The following is a 25062-nucleotide window of genomic DNA, read 5'->3' as shown; positions in this document are numbered from 1 at the left end:
GCACGAGCAATTAATGAAATAATTTTACCGGTTCACACAAAACCCGAAAATTTAGAAGAGCAATTACAGAAATTTCTAGATGCAAAATATTTTTCCACAATAGATATCGCTAATTCATTTTGGCAAGTAGGTATCACTCCTGATTCTCGGAAATATACTGCATTTATGTTCGGGTGGCGAACCTATCAGTTTTGTGTTCTACCCTTCGGATTGAATGTCAGTTCTGGGGTATTCATTACAGCCCTGGATACCGTGCTTGGCGATGATTTAGTTGAGACAGTCACACACTATGTAGATGATATACTGATGGCTACAGTCTTGGAATGAACACGTTGACACACGTCAAAGAATTTTAGAAAAATTTGCACAAGCTGGAGTCACAGCCAATCTTAGAAAATCAAAATTTGGTTGCAGTGAGATAAAATATTTAGGACATATCATTAATTCACAGGGCATACGTCCTGATCCCAGTAAATTAGATGCTATCAGAAACTTTCCTAGCCCTCGAACTAAAAAGCAGTTAAAATCATTCCTTGGGCTATGTTCATTTTTCAGACGTTTTTTACCACAACCACTTTTGAACAGTAAACATCTGCTAAATCTACTCAGAAAGAATCAAGTTTGGATCTGGTCGGAACAGTGCCAGAATGACTTTAATACAATTAAACATGCTTTAGTGAATGCAAACATATTGAGCCATCCAGATTTCAATTTAGATTTTTGTATGACTTGTGACGCTTCACGTACTGGCTTGGGCTGTTGCTTATTTCAAGTTGTAATGAATAAAGAAAAGGAACAAATAAGAATTATTGGGTTTGCAAGTCGTACTATAACTGAATGTGAGCGTACATACTCCACTACTGAGTTAGAAACACTTTCCATAGTCTGGGCATTCAAGAAATTCAATTATTATTTATTTGGAAAACATACAGTAATTTTATACCGATCACCAGGCCCTGACATTTTTGTTAACTTGTAAACTTGTACATCCTAGACTATCACGATGGGCAGTTACTCTTCAGAACTACTCTTTTGAAATTAAGTACATAAAGGGTAAGGACAACACCATTGCCGACGCTTTGTCTAGACTTCCACAAGGTATGAATGAAACCAACAGTGACTTAGAAAATATAAATGACTACAGGATTCTCTTAATGCAAGACAAGCAGTATCACCAATATTATATTGATATGTGCAGAAACATGGCTAAATTACAAAAATCTGATCCTCACTGGTATAAGATAATAACATTACTGGTAGAAAAACACAGTCATCCTTTGACTAGGTATTACAAGTTACACAATGATGTGTTATTTTATCGCCGACATCCAAATGCTACTAACTGGTGTGTATGCATTCCCAAAGAGTCTGAACGTAATTTGATTTGGCACACACACTTAGTTTGGGGTCATTATGGGACGAAAAAGTGTTTGGCAAAGCTCAGCACATACTGTTATTTTAGCAATATGAGAAGAAAAATTTACAGGGAACTGAAAACATGTGTCATATGTCAAAAATCAAAACCTCAGAATTTATCCACAAAAACAGATTTACATTCTATTTTACCGAATAAACCCCTGGAAATTCTGTGTACTGACATCAGTGGACCGCATCCAGCAAGCTCTGGAGGCGTCAAATATATCTTAGCTTTTTACGATACATTTTCTAAACATGTAAAACTTTATGCTTTAAAATCTGCCACTGCAAATGCTATAATACGAAGATTCTCAAGTGATTACCTGACGCACGTGGGAAAACCTAAAGCAATTCTGTCAGATAATGCAGCATACTACTCTGGGAACAAATGGAGAAATTTCTTGAAGGGCAATAACATTAAAAGTATATTTATTTCAAGGTTTAGTCCACAATGTAACGCGACTAGAGACTTTTCCGAGAACTAAACCGATTCATGAGGACCTATATTTCATCAAAACATACTAATTGGGTGTCCTACCTAAGTCTTTTCGAAGACGTACACAATAACTTAAATATTTACAATACAAATTACACACCTAACGAGATCATGTTCAGTTGCAAACAGAACGATCAATGGATAGAACCATTACCTAAGTTGTCAGACAAGGAAATCACACCTGAACAGAAAATAAAAGAAGTATTGACTACACTGACACATCACGCACAGATACGAAACAAACATCACATAAACATAATAAAAAGAAAACAAAAATTCAAGGTAGGAATGCTTGTACTACTTAGTACTCATCATAAATCTGTAGCACTCAAACGACGCAATGCTAAGTGGCGTCTGCTATATGAAGGACCTTATATAATTGTTAACATACCGCATCCTGGTGCGTATCTGTTACAACATCCTAGAACTAACAAAATTATTGGGCTATACGCACACCGAGATCTTAGAGCATTTCATGCTAAATAATGTCAAAGTCATACTCATGAAAACATTGCTAAGCAACTCGCAAAACTCTGTTTGCTACAACACAGATAATAAGTAGTATAGAAATTTTCATTTCAGCGGTTCCAGTGACGCAGTTGAAGACAGAAGAACTTTTCTTTCAACGCCGCGGCACCACCGAGAAGACTGAATATTAAAGTAAAATTTATGATTACGTAGCAGTGAATGATATATTAATTTTTCACGGAACATTTGTGACTGTAGGTACCACTGACTTGGTATGACACCTGACGAACCGACAGACGTCATCTGTAAAGCGATCTTTTACTTCGAGAAATAGATTAGACGCACATATCTCAGCAAGAAAAGCATCTACCAGTAGCCAAGGCCACACAGACACTATACACACACGCACAAAACGCGAGGAATCGAACAGTTTTCCATCTCTTATTATTTTGAATATTTGTTGAGTAGTGAAAATGCCCGGTCTTGCCTACTGATGTAATGAATGTTGTGCCTAACCTATCTTAATTTCAGATGACATCACAAAAAACATCGATAAAATCCTAGCAAAACCGTTAAAGAGGACGTAAATATCTGCAATTCATGTAATCAAATGTGACACAATGTAATAATTTATAGCTATGTAATGATGATGTAAACATGTTTATGTGTAACTGTATTATGTTTATGCTAAGAAAATATGTGACGTGTGTATGTATGATTACTTTTGTTTTTTTTTTTTTTAAACTGATGTATAATGTAACGGTTACTATGTGAAAATTTGAACGATAACGAGTGCCAAAATGTAAAAAAAAAAAAAAAAAAAAAAAAAAAAAAAAAAAAAAAAAAAAAAAAAAAAAAAATTGCGTAGTGAACCACCACAGTTCACGGACATTAACGTACATTACTAAGTCTGCAACTACGCAGAAACCTATGTGAAAGAAACTGTTAATGACATTCATCATGCATCGTACCTTTGTAAATGTGATGAACGATTTCTTTGATAAGTAACTACGAACATTTAGGTGAGCTATATTTAGCAAAAAACTGAAAATGTGAAGTGCGTAATTGGTGCATCGTCTAGTGACATTACTACAGTATCTAACTTCAAGATGTTAACTGGATTAAATGGTCACAACGTGCCTGTCCAGAAAAAACACGACGAGTGGAAGAATTTTGGTTGGAACTTCAGGGAATGGAATGTTCTCGAAATGTGACGGACACACTTACCTGGACTGTCCAAGGATCGACGCCAGCTATATGCCGTCCGAGGTTCTGCAACCAAGCTTCCACGGAATATCGAAAACGAACTGCATATGGACCAATTACTCGACGGGTCACGTCTGATCTGTAATAAACAATGCATTTTGTCACAACGAACTGCATCACAACGACTATTATGGAAATAGGAAATGGACATGCTTATGTATCAATCACGTTGTTATACAGCGATGTTACTGTGATCAAAAAAACTTCACCACGACGACACTAACCTGTGAAAAATTATTGTGCAGCAGATGAATATAAACTGTAATAACGACACGATGTGTATAGGTCAACGCACCTGAAACAAAAAGACATTTTTCTTTGAAGCATTTCAATGCAATACTATGTAACTAAGAACATTCAACAATCTAAAGTTGTATTGTATTATAACAAATATTGTAATTTTAAAACTAAGTTACCTGTCATAGAATGTAGTCTTCATATGTAATCTTGGTGGAATATTTTCTTTGTGCAACGACTAAGAAATGCGCGCGCACACGAAAAATATGAACTGCAATGCTGTGCCGCGTGATCTAAATTTACGATACAACGGCGGTACCGGAGTCACACAGACGCTTCTGCGCATGCGCGCGCTCTATTTTGCCAACATAAGAACTTCTACGGCGCACGCGCGTCATTCAAATTTTGTATATAATATACAGTACAATGTAAGTCATGTAAATAGTTGTAGATAACTTAGATTTTCTTGTGCCTTTAGGTGAATTGCTCGCCTGCAGGTGTGTCCTTTCGCCTCGCAATTCAGGGGCCAATATAAAGGCACATTTGCATGCCGTGCGTGAGTTTCCTCGGAAACGCGAAATCTTAATTAAATAATTAATCTGTGACAAATAAATAAAGCCTATGGCACAGAACTGCAGCGCTGTGTCGCTGATAAAACAAAAACACAATTACGATACTCTTATGTTTCATTAAGAAGGGGAGGTCTTGTACAACTGGTGCGGAGAGCACGTATATTTCATTGACTGGCACACCGCCATATTTGATGTTATATAATAACACTGCGAGTTGCAATCTTACTAGGCACTCGATTCTGTAAAGAATTTATATTTACGAAAGTAAGTAGAATTATTTAACTGTAGGCTTATTCGTTGAATATATCTGATTTAACTAACTGTGTAAACTTTTTATGTTTAGTAGACAGTCACCTCTGTACGACGTATTGACATGGCTGGCAAATTATTCTAATATTGAGATTTAGATTTGAGTCCGCACCTACCGCAGCAGTCTTTGGAAACGATTTAAATACGAAGTCCGATTATTTGAGTCTTATTTCACGGTCAACTACGAATAACATTACATTTACGAAAAAGCCATTGTCAAACGTCTGATACCGAATAATTAAACGTCCACGTTCCAGATAAGCAAATATTAATTACATCCAATCACTATCATTCATAATTAATAAGTAATGTTTTATTTTATTTTATTTATTTTATAGCTTCCTTCCTATTAGCATAAATTTATACAGCTTCCATAAAACCACCAGCTCATGTGACTTCAATGAAGTTTCTTGTACCAATGTCGTTCGTAGAATTATAGCAGTTCATTTTCTTAACTTAAAACATAAAGCACTCAGCGTAAGCAAAACATGCAATAGCGAGTAAATAAACCAGTAGAGAACAGAATGTCAACAAGTGGATGCAGCACAATCCCTACAGCGAGGCACTGCCAAGCGAACAATCTATAACTAATACCATAGTGTGACCTAAACTCCGTACACAGTATATCAGCATTTCTATATACCAAATAAAGAGTAGTTATGACAACAAAACAAAAATGTGTAAATATGCAACCCATACGCAAAGCAGCAAATATATATCTTACATAATAAACAGGTCGTTAGCATCATATCAGCATAAGCAAATAAATGTTCATATGTAATCCTAATAAGTAAACATGAAGGCGCAAGCAGATAAATCACAAAGTATAACTTACATACATAACCATATCAGCACAACTAATCAGGTGACAATTATAATTTAAATAAATAAGCACAGCAGGCACATAATTAAAAAAAAATGACATCAGTGAAAAAGCAGTGCAGCCAAGCGATGCATAATATACATAAGTAACAACCCTGTTCATTAATCAATCATTGTCAAAATCAGATAACACAAAGTATAAATCACGTAATCGCGAGCAGCAAATTACGTCTGAAGTACGTACCTAAGTGGAAATATGTTTCCTGAAAAATAAACTCAATTAATACACTCCTGGAAATGGATAAAAGAACACATTGACACCGGTGTGTCAGACCCACCATACTTGCTCCGGACACTGCGAGAGGGCTGTACAAGCAATGATCACACGCACGGCACAGCGGACACACCAGGAACTGCGGTGTTGGCCGCCGAATAGCGCTAGCTGCGCAGCATTTGTGCACCGCCGCCGTCAGTGTCAGCCAGTTTGCCGTGGCATACGGAGCTCCATCGCAGTCTTTAACACTGGTAGCATGCCGCGACAGCGTGGACGTGAACCGTATGTGCAGTTGACGGACTTTGAGCGAGGGCGTATAGTGGGCATGCGGGAGGCCGGGTGGACGTACCGCCGAATTGCTCAACACGTGGGGCGTGAGGTCTCCACAGTACATCGATGTTGTCGCCAGTGGTCGGCGGAAGGTGCACGTGCCCGTCGACCTGGGACCGGACCGCAGCGACGCACGGATGCACGCCAAGACCGTAGGATCCTACGCAGTGCCGTAGGGGACCGCACCGCCACTTCCCAGCAAATTAGGGACACTGTTGCTCCTGGGGTATCGGCGAGGACCATTCGCAACCGTCTCCATGAAGCTGGGCTACGGTCCCGCACACCGTTAGGCCGTCTTCCGCTCACGCCCCAACATCGTGCAGCCCGCCTCCAGTGGTGTCGCGACAGGCGTGAATGGAGGGACGAATGGAGACGTGTCGTCTTCAGCGATTAGAGTCGCTTCTGCCTTGGTGCCAATGATGGTCGTATGCGTGTTTGGCGCCATGCAGGTGAGCGCCACAATCAGGACTGCATACGACCGACGCACACAGGGCCAACACCCGGCATCATGGTGTGGGGTGCGATCTCCTACACTGGCCGTACACCACTGGTGATCGTCGAGGGGACACTGAATAGTGCACGGTACATCCAAACCGTCATCGAACCCATCGTTCTACCATTCCTAGTCCGGCAAGGGAACTTGCTGTTCCAACAGGACAATGCACGTTCGCATGTATCCCGTGCCACCCAACGTGCTCTAGAAGGTGTAAGTCAACTACCCTGGCCAGCAAGATCTCCGGATCTGTCCCCCATTGAGCATGTTTGGGACTGGATGAAGCGTCGTCTCACGCGGTCTGCACGTCCAGCACGAACGCTGGTCCAACTGAGGCGCCAGGTGGAAATGGCATGGCAAGCCGTTCCACAGCACTACATCCAGCATCTCTACGATCGTCTCCATGGGAGAATAGCAGCCTGCATTGCTGCGAAAGGTGGATATACACTGTACTAGTGCCGACATTGTGCATGCTCTGTTGCCTGTGTCTATGTGCCTGTGGTTCTGTCAGTGTGATCATGTGATGTATCTGACCCCAGGAATGTGTCAATAAAGTTTCCCCTTCCTAGGACAATGAATTCACGGTGTTCTTATTTCAATTTCCAGGAGTGTAGTTACCTTTTTAGATTATTAGTTTCTTCTTAGAAATTACATTCTTCCTGAAAATTTCTCGATAGCAAGTCCTCTTAATGTCGGACACACATAATTTTCCTGAAGTTCTTAAATATTTTATACAACTCTATCCTGAAAAATACTGAATGTTAATAACGTAATTTATCAAGTCACTGTAGCTTTATACTGAATTGAATCAGATAAATTAGACTGTGTATTTGTTTACGGCTGTCAGTGCATTCGCACTGAGCGCTCGATCAGCTGTAGGTACGCGTGACATATGAAGTAATTGTTTGCGGTCAACGACTGCCTTGTGCGGCGCGCAGACTTGACTGTTGCTTTGAGTATGTGCCGGCCGCCGGAACACGGTGCGGTATCCTTGTACTCTCCGTGTGTTTACGTATAACTGTGGGTTTCACAAAAGTATGTCATTCCACAAAATTTTTAACGTTCGATATATGATGTATTCCCTTAGAGCGCCGAGATTTAAGAGTTTCTACTTCGACAGTGTTGTCATGAATAATTTTGCGCACTCTATATGGACCGTTAAAAAGCAGAAAAAATTTGCGACACAAGCCTTTTCCTTTGTGAGACAAACGATGGGGCTTAATTAACACCTTTTGACCAACTGACAAGGTTTTTAAACGACCGGGACGTTTAGCTGATTTCTCTCTTCTAGCAGCCGCAGATGCAATACTTTGCAGAGCCAGGTTCACAACTTCAGAATGCCGCAGTTTCCGTGTAGGCGGAAAAGGAACAATTTCAGAAATGCGATTTGTCGGTGCTTTATTTTTTAATATCAATATAGGCGGTAAAGAAGTTGAATCATTAGGAAGTTCATTCAGAATGTTTTGAAAAATATGAAGATACTGATCCCATGTTCTGTGATTCTGATGACAATAAAGTCGACACAATTTATTGATTTCCTTCATCCATCTCTCTGAAGCGTTAGATTGAGGGTGAAAAAGTGAAATGAAAATTGGTTTAATCTTACGACGCCGTAGAGTGTGAAGCCAAATTTAAGAGCGAAACTGTGATCCATTATCTGATGTAACCTTATCAACATGACCCACTTCTTTAAGAAAATGTTTGATGAAAGCGTTAGATACTGAACGAGCTGTTGCTTTGCGTAAAGGTGTAAAACATACATATTTTGATGTCAATTCCACTACTACCAAAATGTACGCAAAGCCATTAGTAGAACGAACCACTGGACCGAACAAATCGACTGCAGCCATCTCCTTTAATTTCGCTGGACTGATAGGAAACAACGGTGCTCTGTGAGAAATAGTTGGCGGCTTAGCCTTTTGACATAATTTGCATTTGGCAAGAACAGATCGAATACGTTTTCCGTATTACTGAAGTAGCAATTTTCTCGTAATTTATGAAAGCATTTTCTGGGACCAAAGTGTGCATAACTGAAATGTGCATACCAAATCAATTTATTAACCCACTCATCAGGAATGCAAACTAACCAAACAGAGTTGTCGACCGATTTTCGTTTAAAAAGAATATCATTGCGAACTAAATAATACTGTTTAATCGCTACGCTTTCCTTTCTCCTCCACTTCTCCTTAATGTCCTTCCAGATTGGATCCTTATTTTGCTCCTTAGCGATGTCCTGGAGCGAAGAAGAAATAAAATTTTCAAACGCAACACCTTTAATATACATCAAACAATAATTGTTTTCCTTGCAGTCCTCCTCAGCACTTTGTTTCAAACCCATAGGTGCACGTGATAAAGCATCAGCAATAATATTTGAAGAACCCTGTATGTAAACAATACTAAAATCAAATTCCTGTAGATACAGCGGCCATCGCGACAATCTTCCATGTGTTGATTTTGTCGACATAAGAAATTCCAGAGCTCGGTGATCGGTGTAAACCTTACAAAAATATACGAAATTTTGTGAAAGTCCAAACAACAGCCAAGGCTTCAAGTTCCGTAATCGAATAATTCTTTTCTGATTTAGAGAGAACACGACTTCCAAATGCAATAGTTTTCTGTACTACAACGCCGTTTTCCTCTATCTCTTGAAATAAGTGTCCACCTAGCCCTTTGTATGATGAGTCCGTCGCGAAACAAAAATCTTTAGATAAATCCGGATGTGAAAGAAGTGGAGCAGCAACTAAAGCATCACGAAGTTGTTCAAATTTCGATTGAGCTTCCTCATCCCAACACCAATTAGAATTCTTTCCAGATAGTTCACATAAACGAGGTGTGGCCAAATTGTCCAATCTAACAAAGTGTCTAAGAAAATTACAGGCACCAAGGAAACTACGAACATCACGTTTTGTAGTAAGAACAGCATAATTACGAATAGTGTCTAGTTTCTCTGGATCAGGAAGAATACCTTCTGTAGAAATAATATGGCCAAGAAATTTCACCTGAGAACGACCAAATTCAGATTTTTCCAAGTTCACTGTAATGCCATCACTTGCAAAAATACGTAATAATGAATCCAAAATTTTGTTACGCTCACTCCAAGGACGTTTAGCAATAAGAATATCGTCAACATATGAAGTAACATTGTCACGAAGATAAACAGGTAAAATTTCGTTTAAACTACGAATGAATGCTGCTGAAGATACAGTAAGTCCAAACGGTAATTTCCGAAATTGGTAACAGTTACCAAAGGCTAAAAAGGCAGTGTATTTTCTACAATCAGGGTGGAGTTCTATTTGCCAAAAACTTGCGCGCATATCAATCGTGGATAAAACTTTAATTCCATGGAAATGTTGAAGAAGTTCATCTAAATTTTGTGGACGGTCAGTTTCAGGAATGATGATATTATTTATCTGTCTGGAATCCAGAACCAAACGAATTGACCCATCCTTTTTAAGAACGACATGTAATGGGCTGGTATAAGGACTGACTGCTGGCTCAATAATACCTTGATCTAACATGTATTGAAGTTCACTCTTAACCTTGTCTCTGTAAGCCAAAGGAATAGCGTACGTTTTTTCTCGAAATGGTGTGTGTTCTTTTATTTTAAATAAATAATTTTAAATAAAGCCTTGTATAGTTCCTGTGTGGTGACTAAATACTGTAGCATGTGAAGTCAAAATTTGGTGCAGTTCTTCTCTTGCAACGTCATCTGGCACTTCAGCTTTCTTAACCTTTTCATTAATTAATTCTTCGCTATTAATTATATCATCCATCGCGTCTCTGTATCTATTGTCGTTGTCATAAATGAACAAATTGTCATCATAATGCTCAGCGAAAACATCAGAAGTAAGAAACCTTACACATTTTGTGTCTGATTCAGATTTTGTTAAACACTCGAAAAATTTCAAACATTTCGGCATTCCGGCAACAGTCAAATTCACATTTCCTTCCTTAAAGTTTAAAATTGCCTTATGTCTGTCAAGAAACTCCATACCTAATATAATTTGTGTAGTGAGTAATGGAACAATAATGAAATTAGCAGAAAATTCATATCCTTGACAAATGAAATTGAAGTTGGTCTGTTGTTTGACTTCCACACTTTTTCCAGAAATAGCTCCTCGAATTGTAGTTTTAGAAACAGGTACCACAGGACAAGCAATAGTTCTTAGACATATACGAAAAACTGATTCACTAATAACATTCAATGGGCTCCCAGAATCTAAAACTGCAGTGAACTTATTCTTATCCACACATACTTCAATAACAGGATGTAGAAATGCGTCTACATTATTTTCCTTTTCGTCTAACAAAATGTCTCTCATGTCTTCCAGGCGGACGTAGTGTAAAGTCGTAGCGTCATTACTTTCTGAACCGTCTATATTGCTACCAGAAGCCGAAGCTACAAGTCATTGTCGATTGTTTGCGTCACGTCTTTGATTATTCGCGTCATTTCGCGGATCAATTTCTACGATTTGCACTTGTCTCTCTGAAGTTCTGTCACGTGGAGGATGCCAATTAGATCCCTCCTGTCTGTTAGATGTAAATTCTTGGTTGTGTTTGTTATTAAAATTTTTATTTTCCTGTCTATCTGCATGACTACTTCTTGTGTAATTTCGACTGTCACTTCTGAAATTATTGTTATATCTACTACCCTGGTTATTTCTGAAGTAAGAATTTCTATTATTGTATGAATAATTTCTGTCTTGATGATACCGATTACTGTTTCCGTATGATTGATCATTCCGGTAAGAGTTTCCGTTATTATAGTTGTCTGTGTAATTTCTGTTAGAACGTCTGTTATTGTCATAAGGCTGGTATCTATTATCCTGTCTGTTTCGTCTGTCTTTCTCAAAATTACCCATATAACGTCCGTTCCGATCATTATTCCTTCTCTCTGAAAATCTATTGTGATTACCGTTACTGAAAAAATTACAAGAAGCCCCGTCGTCGTTGTCATACTCAAGTTCTTGTAGCAAAGTCTTAAAAGTCTCAATGTCGTCTTTACATCTTCCGGCTAAAGCAATTTGTTTTATCGATTGTGGCAGCTTAGTTGAGCAAATGCGAATTAATTCAGTCGGGCTATAAGGGTTGGAAAGGAACTGATTCTTTCGAATCATATCTTCAAAGTATTCTTCCGGCGTGCGGAACTCCGACTGTTTAAAATTATGCTGCATAATAAGACTATGTTTGACTCTGTCTTGCGTGTTTTCGGACCAATATGCCGATAGAAATGCATGATAAAAATCATTTAAATTATTACAATCTCTAATAAGTGCGCGCATGCGCGTCGCCGGTTCGTTTTCTAAATATCCACACATAAAATCCAGTTTGTGACTTAGTGGCCAATTTGGTGGAAGTGCGTACATAAATTGATCTAACCATGAACATGGATGTATTCCATTCTTAGAATTGCGAAAGATCTTAAATTTCCGAACAGTTAAAAAGTGTTTATAATCAAAGTTTTCGCCTCGTGGCGACAAAGACCTACCGCGTCTATCCCAGTCCGAAAGTCGATTATTGTCAAGTTCGCGCGCCTGGCGCTCTCTTGTTGCATCACGTAAATGAAATAAATTATTTTCTTCAAAACCCGCTGCTATTGGTGATTCCAAATTTCTTCTACTGTCTTTTCCTACGATGTCGCTTTCAATTTGTTTGACTTGCTTTCGTAACGCCTCAAATTCCCTTTTAACGCGTTCATTAAATGTTCCCCGATTTTCAACATATTTATTTATGCTCTGGTACTCTTCTGTTTCTGCAAATGGCAATGGAGCTCTATCATCTGAATCTCTGTCCCCATTTAAACTAAGATTTGTCAATTTATCTGAAATCTCCTCAACTCTTTCCGATAAGTCACTTATTTGTTCTTTCTGTTTATTTACGTCTTCCGTAAGTGTCGCGACTCGGGTTTCAGTGTTAACACATTTAGTAGTTACCTGTTCATATTGTTGTGTTAGATTATTTATTCTGTCATTTGGTACGGATTCCTCGATTCTTTGAAATGTTTCTTCCTTATCGTGTGCACGTTGTAAATTTAACTCTGAAAATTTTTGTACTATCACGCGATCTCTTTTCTTCCTGTTCTCTATCCTGTTCTTTTTGTCTTATTTCTAGTGAAATTAATCTATTATTGTGAGCATTCAAAATTGGTTGTACTTCTTCTCTAATTTCATTCTTCAATTCATCTTTCATGCTTTTGAAACATGTCTCTATTCGTGTGCCTAACTTTGTTTCCATTGTTCCCATATCAGTTTCTAACCGTGTTGCCACTGTTTTTAATTCAGATCGCAAATTTAATATGGCACTCATCAACTGCTCCATATTAACTGGTTCGAAATTCTTTTCGCCCCTAACATTTCCCGCAAAACCAGCTTCCTTCGTCATAGCTGTAAAGCTATCTGTGTTCGATACTATTCCAGATTCTTCTGTCGTTAATCTCGTATTCTGAAGATTTTTTGATTGTTAAAAGTTTTGAACTGGTTCCGGACTATTTTCCCTGCTTATTAAATTATTTTCTACTTCATTACTCATCATACTGTTCTCCTGTGTTGGCGAGTTCGCCATGTTAACAATTTCGTCATTCTGACTATCCATCATTTTTGCCTTTTTCATCGATCGCGTAATCATTTACAAAACATACAAAACTCGTCAATATACGAAAATTACACACAATATGACACTTTATCACCAACAACACCATTCACACGAAATGCTTCCCTCAAACACGATTAACGAACAATTGAAATCTTCATAATTGTACAAAATTGTCAAACGCGTATACAAGACATCAAAAATTAAATTCTGCAAAAATACCATTAGAAGAAAGACAAGACAACTACAAATGTTCATTACCAAATCTACACATGCAATATAGACTACAATTACTAAACTACAAATTACTACAACAATACTACTGTCTGCTATTTTTACTATCAAAAGAATTCCAAGGGACGATCCGAAGCAGCGGCCGCCACTTACATGGGGGCTTCCTTATATATAATGCAATAATTTTAATTTTCGTCGCTGTTTGTCCGATTACGAAGTCTCGTAACCGGTTGGCCCTGACTAGTGTTAGTACGCAATCTGACTGCATAGAATAACAACAAAGAGCGAAAGGAATTTCCGTTAACACAATTAATTAATTAAGTCCCCAGCAACTATAAAAGCTACGAAACAACAAAGCACAAGTGTAACTGTTCTGTGTGTGGAAGTGTGATTCAACGTACACATCTGGCATGGTTCTTCCTCAATACGACAAGATGCTTTAAACGCCATTTACAATGAAGTAATTAAAAAAACAGAAATACTATGATTGCACATAGAAGTCAGAATTACACTCTAATACATGAACACAAGCCAGATGCTTTGTTGACTGAACCTGTGACCAAGAAGCATTGCAATTTAGGAAATTTGAAATACAAAAAATTGTTTTATTACCTCATATATATTGACGAAAAATACACTCTGATCATTACAACATCCCCAATCGAACAGCATCGGCTGTCTAGCCCATCAGAACAACTGCACACGACATGCTCACAACTAGTACTGCTATCAACATCGTCTCAACAAGCACTGTCCACGGCAACCTCCCAACTACTACTACTCACGGCAACTTCTGAACTACTACTGCCAGTGGAGGCGGCTGAATAATACTCTTTGGTGCAATCTCTGGCGCTGTGACTCAGTATAACCACCTTTCAACTTACCACAAATTTATAAAATTTCCTCCCTCTCTCTGTCCATCTCCACCACTTCCCACTCTCTGCACACGTCCTCATGCCCCTTTCTCTGTCCATCTCCTCTTCCCCCCTTCTCTCCACCTCCCCCTCTCTCGATCCATTTCTCCTCCTTCTTTCTCTGACCACATCCCCCTCCCTTTATCCTACCATCTCCTTCTTCCCTTTCTCTCCATCTCCATATCCCCCTCCCGTATCCCTTCTTTGTCCACCATCTCCACCCCAATGAGTGGTTTGTGGTTCTTATCCCTACAGTGTTCCTTTCCAGATAGTAAGTAACATGTGTACCAAATTTCGTTGAAATTGATCCAGAGCTTTAGGAGGAGCTTTTTACCTGCGCTTTCACCCGTGTACACTTATATTTAACATATTTCATACATATTTGTACACAGATTTCTCCTGTGTCTCCCGCGATTTTCGCCCTACAATTTCGTTTTCACGCAGCTGAATGTTTCTCCTGAGCTATGTGTCTTAAAATGATATAATTTTGCAACTAAATTCAGTGTTATATGTGACACTGTTTGCAAAATGTGTCGCAAATAGGGTTAGTAGCAAAGAAGCAATAAATTAAAACGTCATTCCAGATGCAGAGTTTTACTGTTTGCACATTGAAAATGTACCAACGATAAACTTTTTTCCTTTCATTATTTTCTGAGGGGTATCAGCGAGAAAGTAATTTAGTAAAGGTTTGAAATTATGTGGAAAGCTTGTTGCAAGTGACTGAGTCAAGTAGTGAATGAATAAATTCTGGGAATTTGTGCGTCTTGGGATACAATACTGTTTTACCTGCACCCTTCCACGTTGACAGGTAGGTTCTTGTTACCCCCACAGCGCTCCTTTCCAGACAGTAAGTGATGTGTACTAAGTTTGATTCAAATTTATCCAGTGGTTTAGGAGAAAACATGAAACATTCATACATATATACATTTTTATAATATGAATGGATGTTTTCGGAGAAGGAAATTAGATTCTTTGTCTCACTCGAAAACAGAAGAGGTCATCGGTGGGAAATACTTGGAAAGCAGTACTCAGCTTCCAGATTATAAAGCCCACGAACGAAGCCGATGTTGTCACCCATCGTGTCTGGTAGCAGGCGAAAATATTTGAATGGTATGTCGTTTATTCGTGAAAAATGCTCACACACGAGTGCTGTTGAAAGGGATAATGTGTAAAAACACTCGAATATTGGAATGTTAAAACTCTGCATGTCATTTCAGTAAAAATTACGATAAATTAAATCACAAAATACTCTTTATTAGTACATGCTTCTCTGGAATATTGCAATTAATTCCAACCGGAAAAAGACCCATAGCAATGCGATGCGATGCTAAAACCCATTGTGTCGACAGCTCTCCAGAGAGTTGCGGCAAGTGCATCTGTCGTATTTCGGCGGTGTGAAATGATTTTCACCATCTGGTGGAGAAAGAAATGCTTAAGATACCGTGGGAAACTGTCGGTGTACAGTGGGAACTGTAGCTGAAAGACTTGGGGCTATGTGATATACGTGGCACACATTATACGAGATGTGTATAAACACGGTTCCGCACCGTAGCCAAGAGGTCATCACAACAGATCCTCATCCAGGGGACCTGGGTTCAATTCCCGGTTCTACGAGGGATATTTCCGTGGTGGGAGGACTAGACCGCGCTGCAGTCAGCGTCGTGATGCCAACTGAAGAGCTGAAGGGCTTCTAAGTCGAAACGTCTACAACGGCCGGGAGTGCGGTGTGCTGACCCCATGCCCTTCCAGACGGTACCCTACGATGAATGACTGATGATGATACCGCGGAAGGTCGAAACCACATGGTCTCCAGGCCTAATCACAGGGTTTCCTTTCCTTTTAAAGAAAGATAAAAAAAAAACACGAAGTAAGAATTCCGGAAATCGCGTCAGTGTTTGCGGGGTCCACGATGGCATACATCCAAAATGACACAATCAGGTTAGATCCTGCTTCTGACACACATTATCATTATGTCACTCTAGATGCACAAACCAGGTGAGAAGTGGTTGTTTGTTGTCCCATATCTTTTATTCCAACAAACGGAATAAGGTAATAGCGATAAACTCACTTCTTTATTGCTTGACTCGTCATACAAAACGACGATGGTTGTGGCCACAGTTCTCACAACATCTGGACGTTACATCAAACAGAGAAATTAAAGTACAGCAGTCTGAGATACACGGCCTCGAATTTATTTTGTTTCTGCATTTGTTTCTCGAAGAGGCATGATAATGGAAGATAAATATTAAGTAACAATTGTTCGTCGGGAATTGGACGTAATATAGTAAATGACAGCAGCAGAATTTGCAGAGAAGAACAGATTCTTTGTCCTTAGCTCAGTATTCCAAAAGAATACAAACAGAGAATGGAATTAGCAACAGCCCAATGGAACTAAAAATAAAACTGACCATGTTGTTTCCAACATCATTACAGGATTTGACAGTCCTAAATCACTTAAGAAAGACCATTTGAACGATTTTTTTGTCGAAGTGATGTGGGCCTGGTCAGTTTACGGGATACGTATGCACGATTAGTTTTAACATTAATGAACATATTACTTTCCAGCCCTACTACATTTAAAAACTAGGGTTTTTTCCTATTTTTACTAGCTACGGTGCGTGTGGTGTGGGGTGGGGGGAGGGGGAAGGAATGCGATATCGTTGACTGTCGAAACTCAAAGCAGGAAGTGGACCACAGCAAAGATGCTGCAAGGCAGCGAAGTGCCTGTGCACGGTCAGTTGGAACAGGCGTCGGGCCACACACCTCCGAGTTCCCAGGCGCCACCGCCACGCGGCCTTGTTATAACAATGACCGCAAGCGGCAGGAAGTTCTCTTAAGTATATCGTACGTTATAGTGCTGTCTTCAAAGTTACTGAGTGTGAACAGTGACTATTCATCTGCACCAGAGGTGTGGGTTTGTCAGACCTCCGTTACCTCGCAGCACAGTCGTTATTTGGCTGTTTCATACTCGAAACAATGTGGCCACCAAGTATCGCCCAACGACGCACTATTATAAACTGTCGCAGCCGGGGAGATCTATGGAAGTTCACTTTTTCCTTAACTAAAGAAGTGTTTGTGTTTCACTTGAGTTGACTGTGTACTGATTTCTTTCCTTAGGTTCTACACAGCAAGGTAAAAGTGTGATTTCTTTTCGTCTCAATGCGCATTTCTTTCAGTTACCTTCCATACTCTATTGTAGCAGTTCCTTCTACGTATGGTCCAAGTTTCATCGAACTGTGTTAGTTGGCAGTGACACGTCACGCCAAAGCTACTTACGCCCCTAAGTTAAATGTCATATTGAAAAATTATAATATTATTATAATATTATATAATACCTGACGGAAAAAATACAAACACCATCAAGGAGTGTTTTCAGTGGCACCATGGTATAATATGTGCATACTGAGGGGTTGTAGTGTTAGTGATTCATAAGTCGCGGTCATCTGCGATCAAATGGCGCTCAGGAGGCTTGCCTGTACACCTTCTGTTTTGAATTTGCGGACAGCAACTGCGCTGAGTTTAAGAGGTGAACACTGTTTGCAACATACGTTCCAGAGCTCAACCGTGCCCCGCCAAAGAGTAAGTGCTCTTATTGAACAACTTCGGCCTTTGAACGGGGTCGTATTGTAGGCCTGCAGGAAGCTGGACGGACGTATCGCTGCATTGCTGCACGTGTTCGACACAGTGTACGGGGGTTTGTCGTTGCTTTTAGCAGTGGTCTGTGGAGCTTTCCCACATCCGTAGACCAGGGTCTGGACGTCCGCGTAGTCAGACGCACGTCAAGTTCGACACACTGTGACAGCAGCGGTGGCTGATCGAACATCGCAAAGGGAAAAAATCTTGGTTTTTCTGCAGAGTAAAGTAACCAGTGACCGCTACATTAGACAGGTTGTTATTCCTGTGCTACTGGCCTTTCTTTGATAGGAAGATGACGTGCTTCTTCAGCAGGACAGTACACACCTCTATTGAGCTGCTGTACAGATTCACAAATTCAAATGGCCGTTATGCCTGCACTGGTCGGTATACCCATCCACCCCCTACTGCGTGTGGACATTACAGAAGCGTCGGTCCTAGCCACCCGCATTAACTGTTCTAAGACTGAGCGATATCAAGGGACAATCAGACCTGTTAATCACGGGTTTTAAAAGGTTTAGATATATTGCAGAGCAGTTGTTGGCAACCTTTCTTAAATCATTACCCCCAAGTGCAATCGAATATTTTCTAGTACTCGCACTCTCCAAACATTCTCCTCCCCGTAATCGATTTAAGCACCTTTAGAATCAAAAAAGAAAACTCTCTGGACAATTTTATTTTTAAAATTATGCAAGATGAATGACATTTGTTTTTTTTTTATTTTTTATCAAGCTACGAACTAGTGAGTCAATAAGACAGTTGGTAGCAAATAAACTGGAAGCAGTCTTAACCGCTTAACTTTTTTAATGGTAACCGGTTTCGATCTTTTTATCAAATCAACTTCGGACCATGAATTTCTGCCGGAGGCGGTGGCGCACGGAAATCCTCCTGTTTGTGGCTGATGGTGCACTGTGCTCTATACTTACTGTTTGTAAATCACTTGGTTGGACTCTTTAGCAGAATTTGGGAGACTTGAGACTGTTAATGCTGTATGTGTGACCAATATAATAATAATAATAATAATAATAATAATACTCTGTACAATGTTACGGTAACCTCTTGTGGCCGGCCGGTGTGGCCGAGTGGTTATAGGCGCTTCAGCCTGGAACCGCCTCGGGCATGGATGTGTGTGATGTCCGTAGGTTGGTTAGGTTTAAGTAGTTCTAAGTTGTAGGGGACTGATGACCTCAGATGTTAAGTCCCATAGTACTCAGAGCAATTTTTTAACCTCATGTCTGTTAATTAGTTCATTTATCTGTTTCGAAGTTAGAAATTATGCAGTTTACGGTTTACTGCAGGAACTACCTACAGTCTGCAGAACACGCTTTAATCCAATATTTGCCGGCCGCTGTGGCCGAGCGGTTCTAGGCGCTTCAGTCCGGAACCGCGCTGCTGCTACGGTCACAGGTTCGAATCCTGCCTCGGGCATGGATGTGTGTGATGTCCTTAGGTTAGTTAGGTTTAAGTAGTTGCAAGTCTAGGGGACTGATGACCTCAGATGTTAAGTCCCATAGTGCTTAGAGTCATTTGAACCATTTATTTAATCCAATATTTAGTGCCTGTTACGTGTACGTCTAACTTCTCCCGTCATAGATGTATGGATGAAAGTATAAAGTATGTATCTGTGGATGGACTCTGTGAGTAACCTGTAATGCGCATCGCACAGTGTCACACATTAATGCTAGTAATTGAGAGAAAGTAATTATTGATAACGCATATAATCAAATCAATATTATCTGTTAAAACTGTGCCCAGTCTCTGTCGCCTGGCCACCAAGAGCTGTTGCATAGTGATTTGATTCACGAATCCAGTTATATGGCTCCTTTCGTGTTTAGCGATTTTACGACTATGATGTGTGGGGACTGAAGATGGCATCAATGTAAGGGCGAAACTGGCTGCATATAAGAAGTTCATAAAATAAATTTGTACAATACATACGGCTGTTGGTAAATTATTGTTATCAATAATGTCAGCCGTTGTCCCACAGTCCATGATGAATCAACAAAGATAAAACTAAACTCCGTCCGAACAGGCCTTAGAAGGCCCAACGGTACCGACAGGCCGTCGTGTCATCCTCAGCCCGTAGGCGTCACTGAATGCGGATATGGAGGGGCATGTGGTCAGCACACCGCTCTCCCGGCCGTGTGTCAGCTTACGAGACCGAAGCCGCAACTTCTCAATCAAGTAACTCCTCAGTTTGCCTCACAAGTTTGCCAACAGCGCTCGGCAGACCCGATGATCACCCACCCAAGTGCAAGCCCAGCCCGACTGCGTTTAACTTCGGTGATCTGACGGGAACCGGTGTTAGCACTGCGGCAAGGCCGTTGGCGGAATTTTAACTACGAACCACAAACGGAATACACATTTAAAGAAAGTTTGCTAGAATTACTGATTTAATAATGAAATGACAACTATGAAAATGAGTATCCTTGAATAATTTTGTATGACATATACTGTTTAATAATATCCTGTACGATGAAATTAAAAAGTAAAAAAGAATGTACACGGACAGGATTCGAACCTGTGCTGCTGCCGTGACAGCTGGGAAGGTTATAGCCCCTGTACCGTTTTCACTTGATCGAAACAAAAACACAGGTGATGTTATGGATATAGGAAGGACGCAAAAAACTTCAACATCGATTTTCTCGGAAAAGCCGCTAGCGGGGTACTCAGCACAGGGCCGGTTTAAGGTCCAAACGATACAAGCCCAATCTGAGAGGCGCCACAATTTTAAGATTTCTATACGGGGCGTAACACGAGTAGTAGCGGTCATTTGGGGCGCCAAGCTGAAGGGGGCCACCGCATTGCGAGATTTATATACAGCGTGTATCACAATTAGCAGCGAAACCTGACGCAGGTGAGAGTATTCGGGGGAAAACGAGAGCACGCCGGTGGAGGAGCGGGCCAGTTGAGGGGTCGGGGTTGCAGAGTGATAAGTCGCTTGAATGCAAAAATGTCTCGAACCGAATGTCTCGAACCGACTTTGCCCGCAACATTTCTTAGACTCATCAAAGTCCATGATTAACAGTACTGATGGTCCTCTTGTTTGTGCTCAAGAAACGGAACCACGTACCCACACTGCCGTACGGGTATTTCCACTGCTCCGTTTAGACATGCTCTGTGCATCATCGTTTCCCCGACTGCAGCGTGCGCGGGCTGAGATCGCGAGCAGCAGCAGCAGCATTTGGTAGCGTGGGCGACGACGGCGACGGCGGCGGCGACGCGGCGATAGGGTAGGCGGGGTGGGGTGCGGTGCGGTGCGGTCGATACGACGCGGCGCGGCGCACCGGGTGGCAAAAACGGCGCGCCGGACACAGTAGCCACAGCCAGCCCGGAGCCGGCGCCACAATCGACCGCTATGCAGATGCGGCCGGCCGTTCAGGCCGATATCGCCCGTCCCTTCCCGTCCCGCTCTGCTGGGAGTAAATGCACGTGAAGGGGTCAGGTGTATCCGCTGACACCTGTGACGGAATTTTCGTGGCGTGCTGAATTATACACTAGCCGACAAACTCGGCATTGCCTGACTACTCGGTCCGCCAATTTCTATTAAAATCGAAAACAAAGAAAAAAATGAACTGTGTTTGTAGTGAAGCATTGAAAAAAATTCGTTTACATCTATTCGTGGAAACACCCCTGATTTATGAAACAGTTGTACAAATGTGTCAGTACGGTATCCCTACTATGAAACATGTGTCTAAAACACGGTTTTCTAATTGTCTTTACGGCAACGCCACTTCATAGCTCTATAGACGGATACCGTTTTCGCCTGCAGCCTTTGGCGCCTCGCAGTTGAAAGCTGTCAAATGTCTTCCAGGTGTCAGGGATTACCTTAAGTTGATTCCATTGTAGGAGCGTCTTAGCAATAAAGAATAAAACTTCATGCATCGAAATTTTTTCACGTATCTCAATGTTCATGACGTCGTGTCTCCTGAACTATGTTTCGTACCATGATATACTTTCTCCTTGGTATGTAAGGTACCATGATGTACTTTTGTAGGTGCATTTAGCGGCCTACATCGATACTGCTTGCGAAATTTATTGCGAGATAAATTAGTAGCTCAGAAGTAAGACGTCTAAGTGCCGTGCAGAATGCGGCAGTTTTTCGCGCATCTCGTTGTTCATGACGTCATGCCTCCTGAACTGTGGTAGTTTAGGTAGTTCTTACCCCCACGCCACTTGTTGCCTGACAAGGGACAAGTGTACCAAGTTTGCTTTAGGAGGAGATGTGAAACATACGAGGTGCGACAATAAAGTAATGAGACTGATGTGAAAAAAATCTTGCTTACCGTATTAATCAAGTTTAGTGTTGTCTCCTTCAAAGTAGTTCCCTTCTGATTGCACACACTTTTTCCAGCGCTTCTGCCATTGGAACTCATCTTCTGTAATGTCCTCCGAGACCCTCGTCACAGCTTTTTGGACATCTTGTGTTGTTTGAAAACGGTGTCCCTTGACCGCCATTTTGACTCTTGGAAATAGAAAAAAGACGCGCGGAGCGATATCTGGTGAATAACGTGGCAGTGGTGGTACTGAAATTCGTTTTCAGGTTAAAAATTTCTGTACTCACAGAGCAGTATGGGATGGCGCATTATCCTGATGCAGAATCCAATTATCAGCAATGCTGGCACGGACACGAAGAACTCTTTTACGAAGTCTTTCTAAACTTTCTTTGTAGTAATATTGGTTAACTGTTTGTCCATGAGGCACCCACTCTTTATCAACAATTCCCTTGGAATCAAAGAAGCACACAAGCATGCATTTCACTGGAATGAGATTTTCACTCTGCAGCGGAGCGTGCGCTGATATGAAACTTCCTGGCAGATTGAAACTGTGTGCCCGACCGAGACTCGAACTCGAGACTCGAACTCGGGACCTTTGCCTTTCGCGGGCAAGTGCTCTACCATCTGAGCTACCGAAGCTCAGATGGTAGAGCACTTGCCCGCGAAAGGCAAAGGTCCCGAGTTCGAGTCTCGACTTCGAGTCTCGGTCGGGCACACAGTTTCAATCTGCCAGGAAGTTTCATGCATTTCACTATTGACTTTAACATGCGAGCTTTTTTTTGGTCTGAGTGATCCCTTTGAGCACCACTGCGAACTTTGGCGTTTTGACTCTGTATCGTACTGAAAAAACCAACTTTCATCACCAGTGATGACACGGCTCAACAATTCTGGATTGATTTCCGTTTGCTCTAACAGATCGGCTGCCACATTTTTCCGTGTTTCTCGCTGTTGTGGTGTGAGAGTTTTGGGGACCATTTTTGCACAAATCTCTCTCATACCAAGATCTTCTGTTATTATTAGATGAACCGTTTCTCGATTGATGTTCAGTTCTTCTGAAATCATTTTCACGAATAATTTTCGATCAGATCGTACGAGTTCACGCACCCTGGCCAAGTTGACATCCGTCCGTGAGGTTGATGGTAGTTCACTGCGATCTTCATCATTCGTTCTGCCTTCACTAACATTTTATGCAATGACAAACTTGAGCTCTTGACATAACCTCCTCTCCAAAAGCCTTCTAAAGCTTACCGTAAGTTGTCGTCGCGTTTTCACCCAATTAACTCAAAAAGAAATGGCATACCGTTGCTCAATATTATGCTGTTGCATTTCTGTGACGAGAGACACAAACATGTGTTAACTTATTACCTCACAACTCACAACTGAGCAGTTGCATCGATGTGCTGCTTGGACTAGAAGCAGCTTATAGACCAAGGTGAAAGACATTGTGCCTAACGCAAGCCTGCAGGGTTGCCACATCTTGCAAAGAAAATCAGTCTCATTACTTTATTGTTGCACCTCGTACATACATACACACACATACATATATATGTTTGTATAATATGTATGGACTTTAAGACATTTTTAGAATGTCACTTTCTTTTCTATCTGCCTGTTTGGGAGAAACAAATTCTGCAGTTGATTTTAAACTAACTGCCTGAGATTTGAAATTTCATACAGAGCTCAGAACAGAGCACAATGCAATATTAACTAATTTTTTCTGTCTGTCTGTTCGGAAGGGAGGGGGGACTGAGGTGAAAGAGTTTAGTAACATCTGACATCTCATCTCAGCTGCCCTGCAGCACCGATGTGTAATGCATGCATGTGGTATTGGAATTGTTCCAGGCAATATGACAGTGGGCGGGTACGACTGAGGAGACAGGGTACAACAGATAGAGAGAGGGAGAGGAGGAGATGCGTGCTATTTATGTGGCATACGGATTCAAGGGCAAAGCTGCCAGTAGAAAGGTAGTACACACAGGGTCGTCAGAAACAGTCTGAAAACCTTGTAAGGGCTTGTATGCGAAACAATTGTTGAAAAGAAAATCCGATACGATGCGCCGTTTCCGAGCTATTTAGCACTGAATTTAGCCAATCAGGTCGTTGAGCGAGCAAATTCAAGCAGCCTGCGACATACAGTTAGTGTCGCTTCTTCTCATAACGCAGATGATAGCGCACGAGAGGCTCGACCGTTGACAGAGGGTTAGGTTCTTACTATCGTCCCATGACCAGTTTTTGTGTTGCTCTCTTGTTCGGTTTTAGGGGACCAAACGAAGAACGTGCTAGGCAGCACCGTGTCTGGCAGGCCACATGAATTTGCATGCGCTACTATCTAACTGGCTAATTTCAGTGCTAAATAACTCGTAAACGGCGGAACGATCGAATTTTTTCTTAACAATTTATTTCACATCACAACCTCTCCAGAAATACCCTTACAAGCTTTTCAGACTGTTCCTGACCACTCTGCTTATAAATAATTAATTATCCAAATAAAAAAATATAATCTCAACAAAATTTTTAAAATCCATTGAGAAATTTCACACAGAGAAGGTTAAAAAGTAGAAAATAATTATGTAAGTGAAATTACAGTATATTTTTAATATAACACGTTTTTAAACTGGACTAAAAAGTATAATATAATTTGTCCTAAGCCCATACAGATTCCTAACCCAAGACAGGTAATCCTGAAAATTTGCACTTTTCAATTTTTAATAGCTGTGACAATACTTGTTAAGA

At 40.8% G+C, this 25062-nt stretch overlaps 1 pseudogene; it reads right to left on the bottom strand.

The window, feature by feature from the left end:
- Window positions 1-20263: 20263 nt before the first annotated feature.
- LOC124723131 lies at window positions 20264-20381 on the bottom strand (annotated as a pseudogene).
- Between the last annotated feature and the right edge of the window lie 4681 nt (window positions 20382-25062).

The sequence above is a fragment of the Schistocerca piceifrons genome, chromosome 1 (assembly GCF_021461385.2).
Source record: "Schistocerca piceifrons isolate TAMUIC-IGC-003096 chromosome 1, iqSchPice1.1, whole genome shotgun sequence".
In the NCBI taxonomy this organism is placed as follows: Eukaryota; Metazoa; Arthropoda; class Insecta; order Orthoptera; family Acrididae; genus Schistocerca; species Schistocerca piceifrons.
This window is presented reverse-complemented; position numbering and strand designations above follow the sequence as displayed.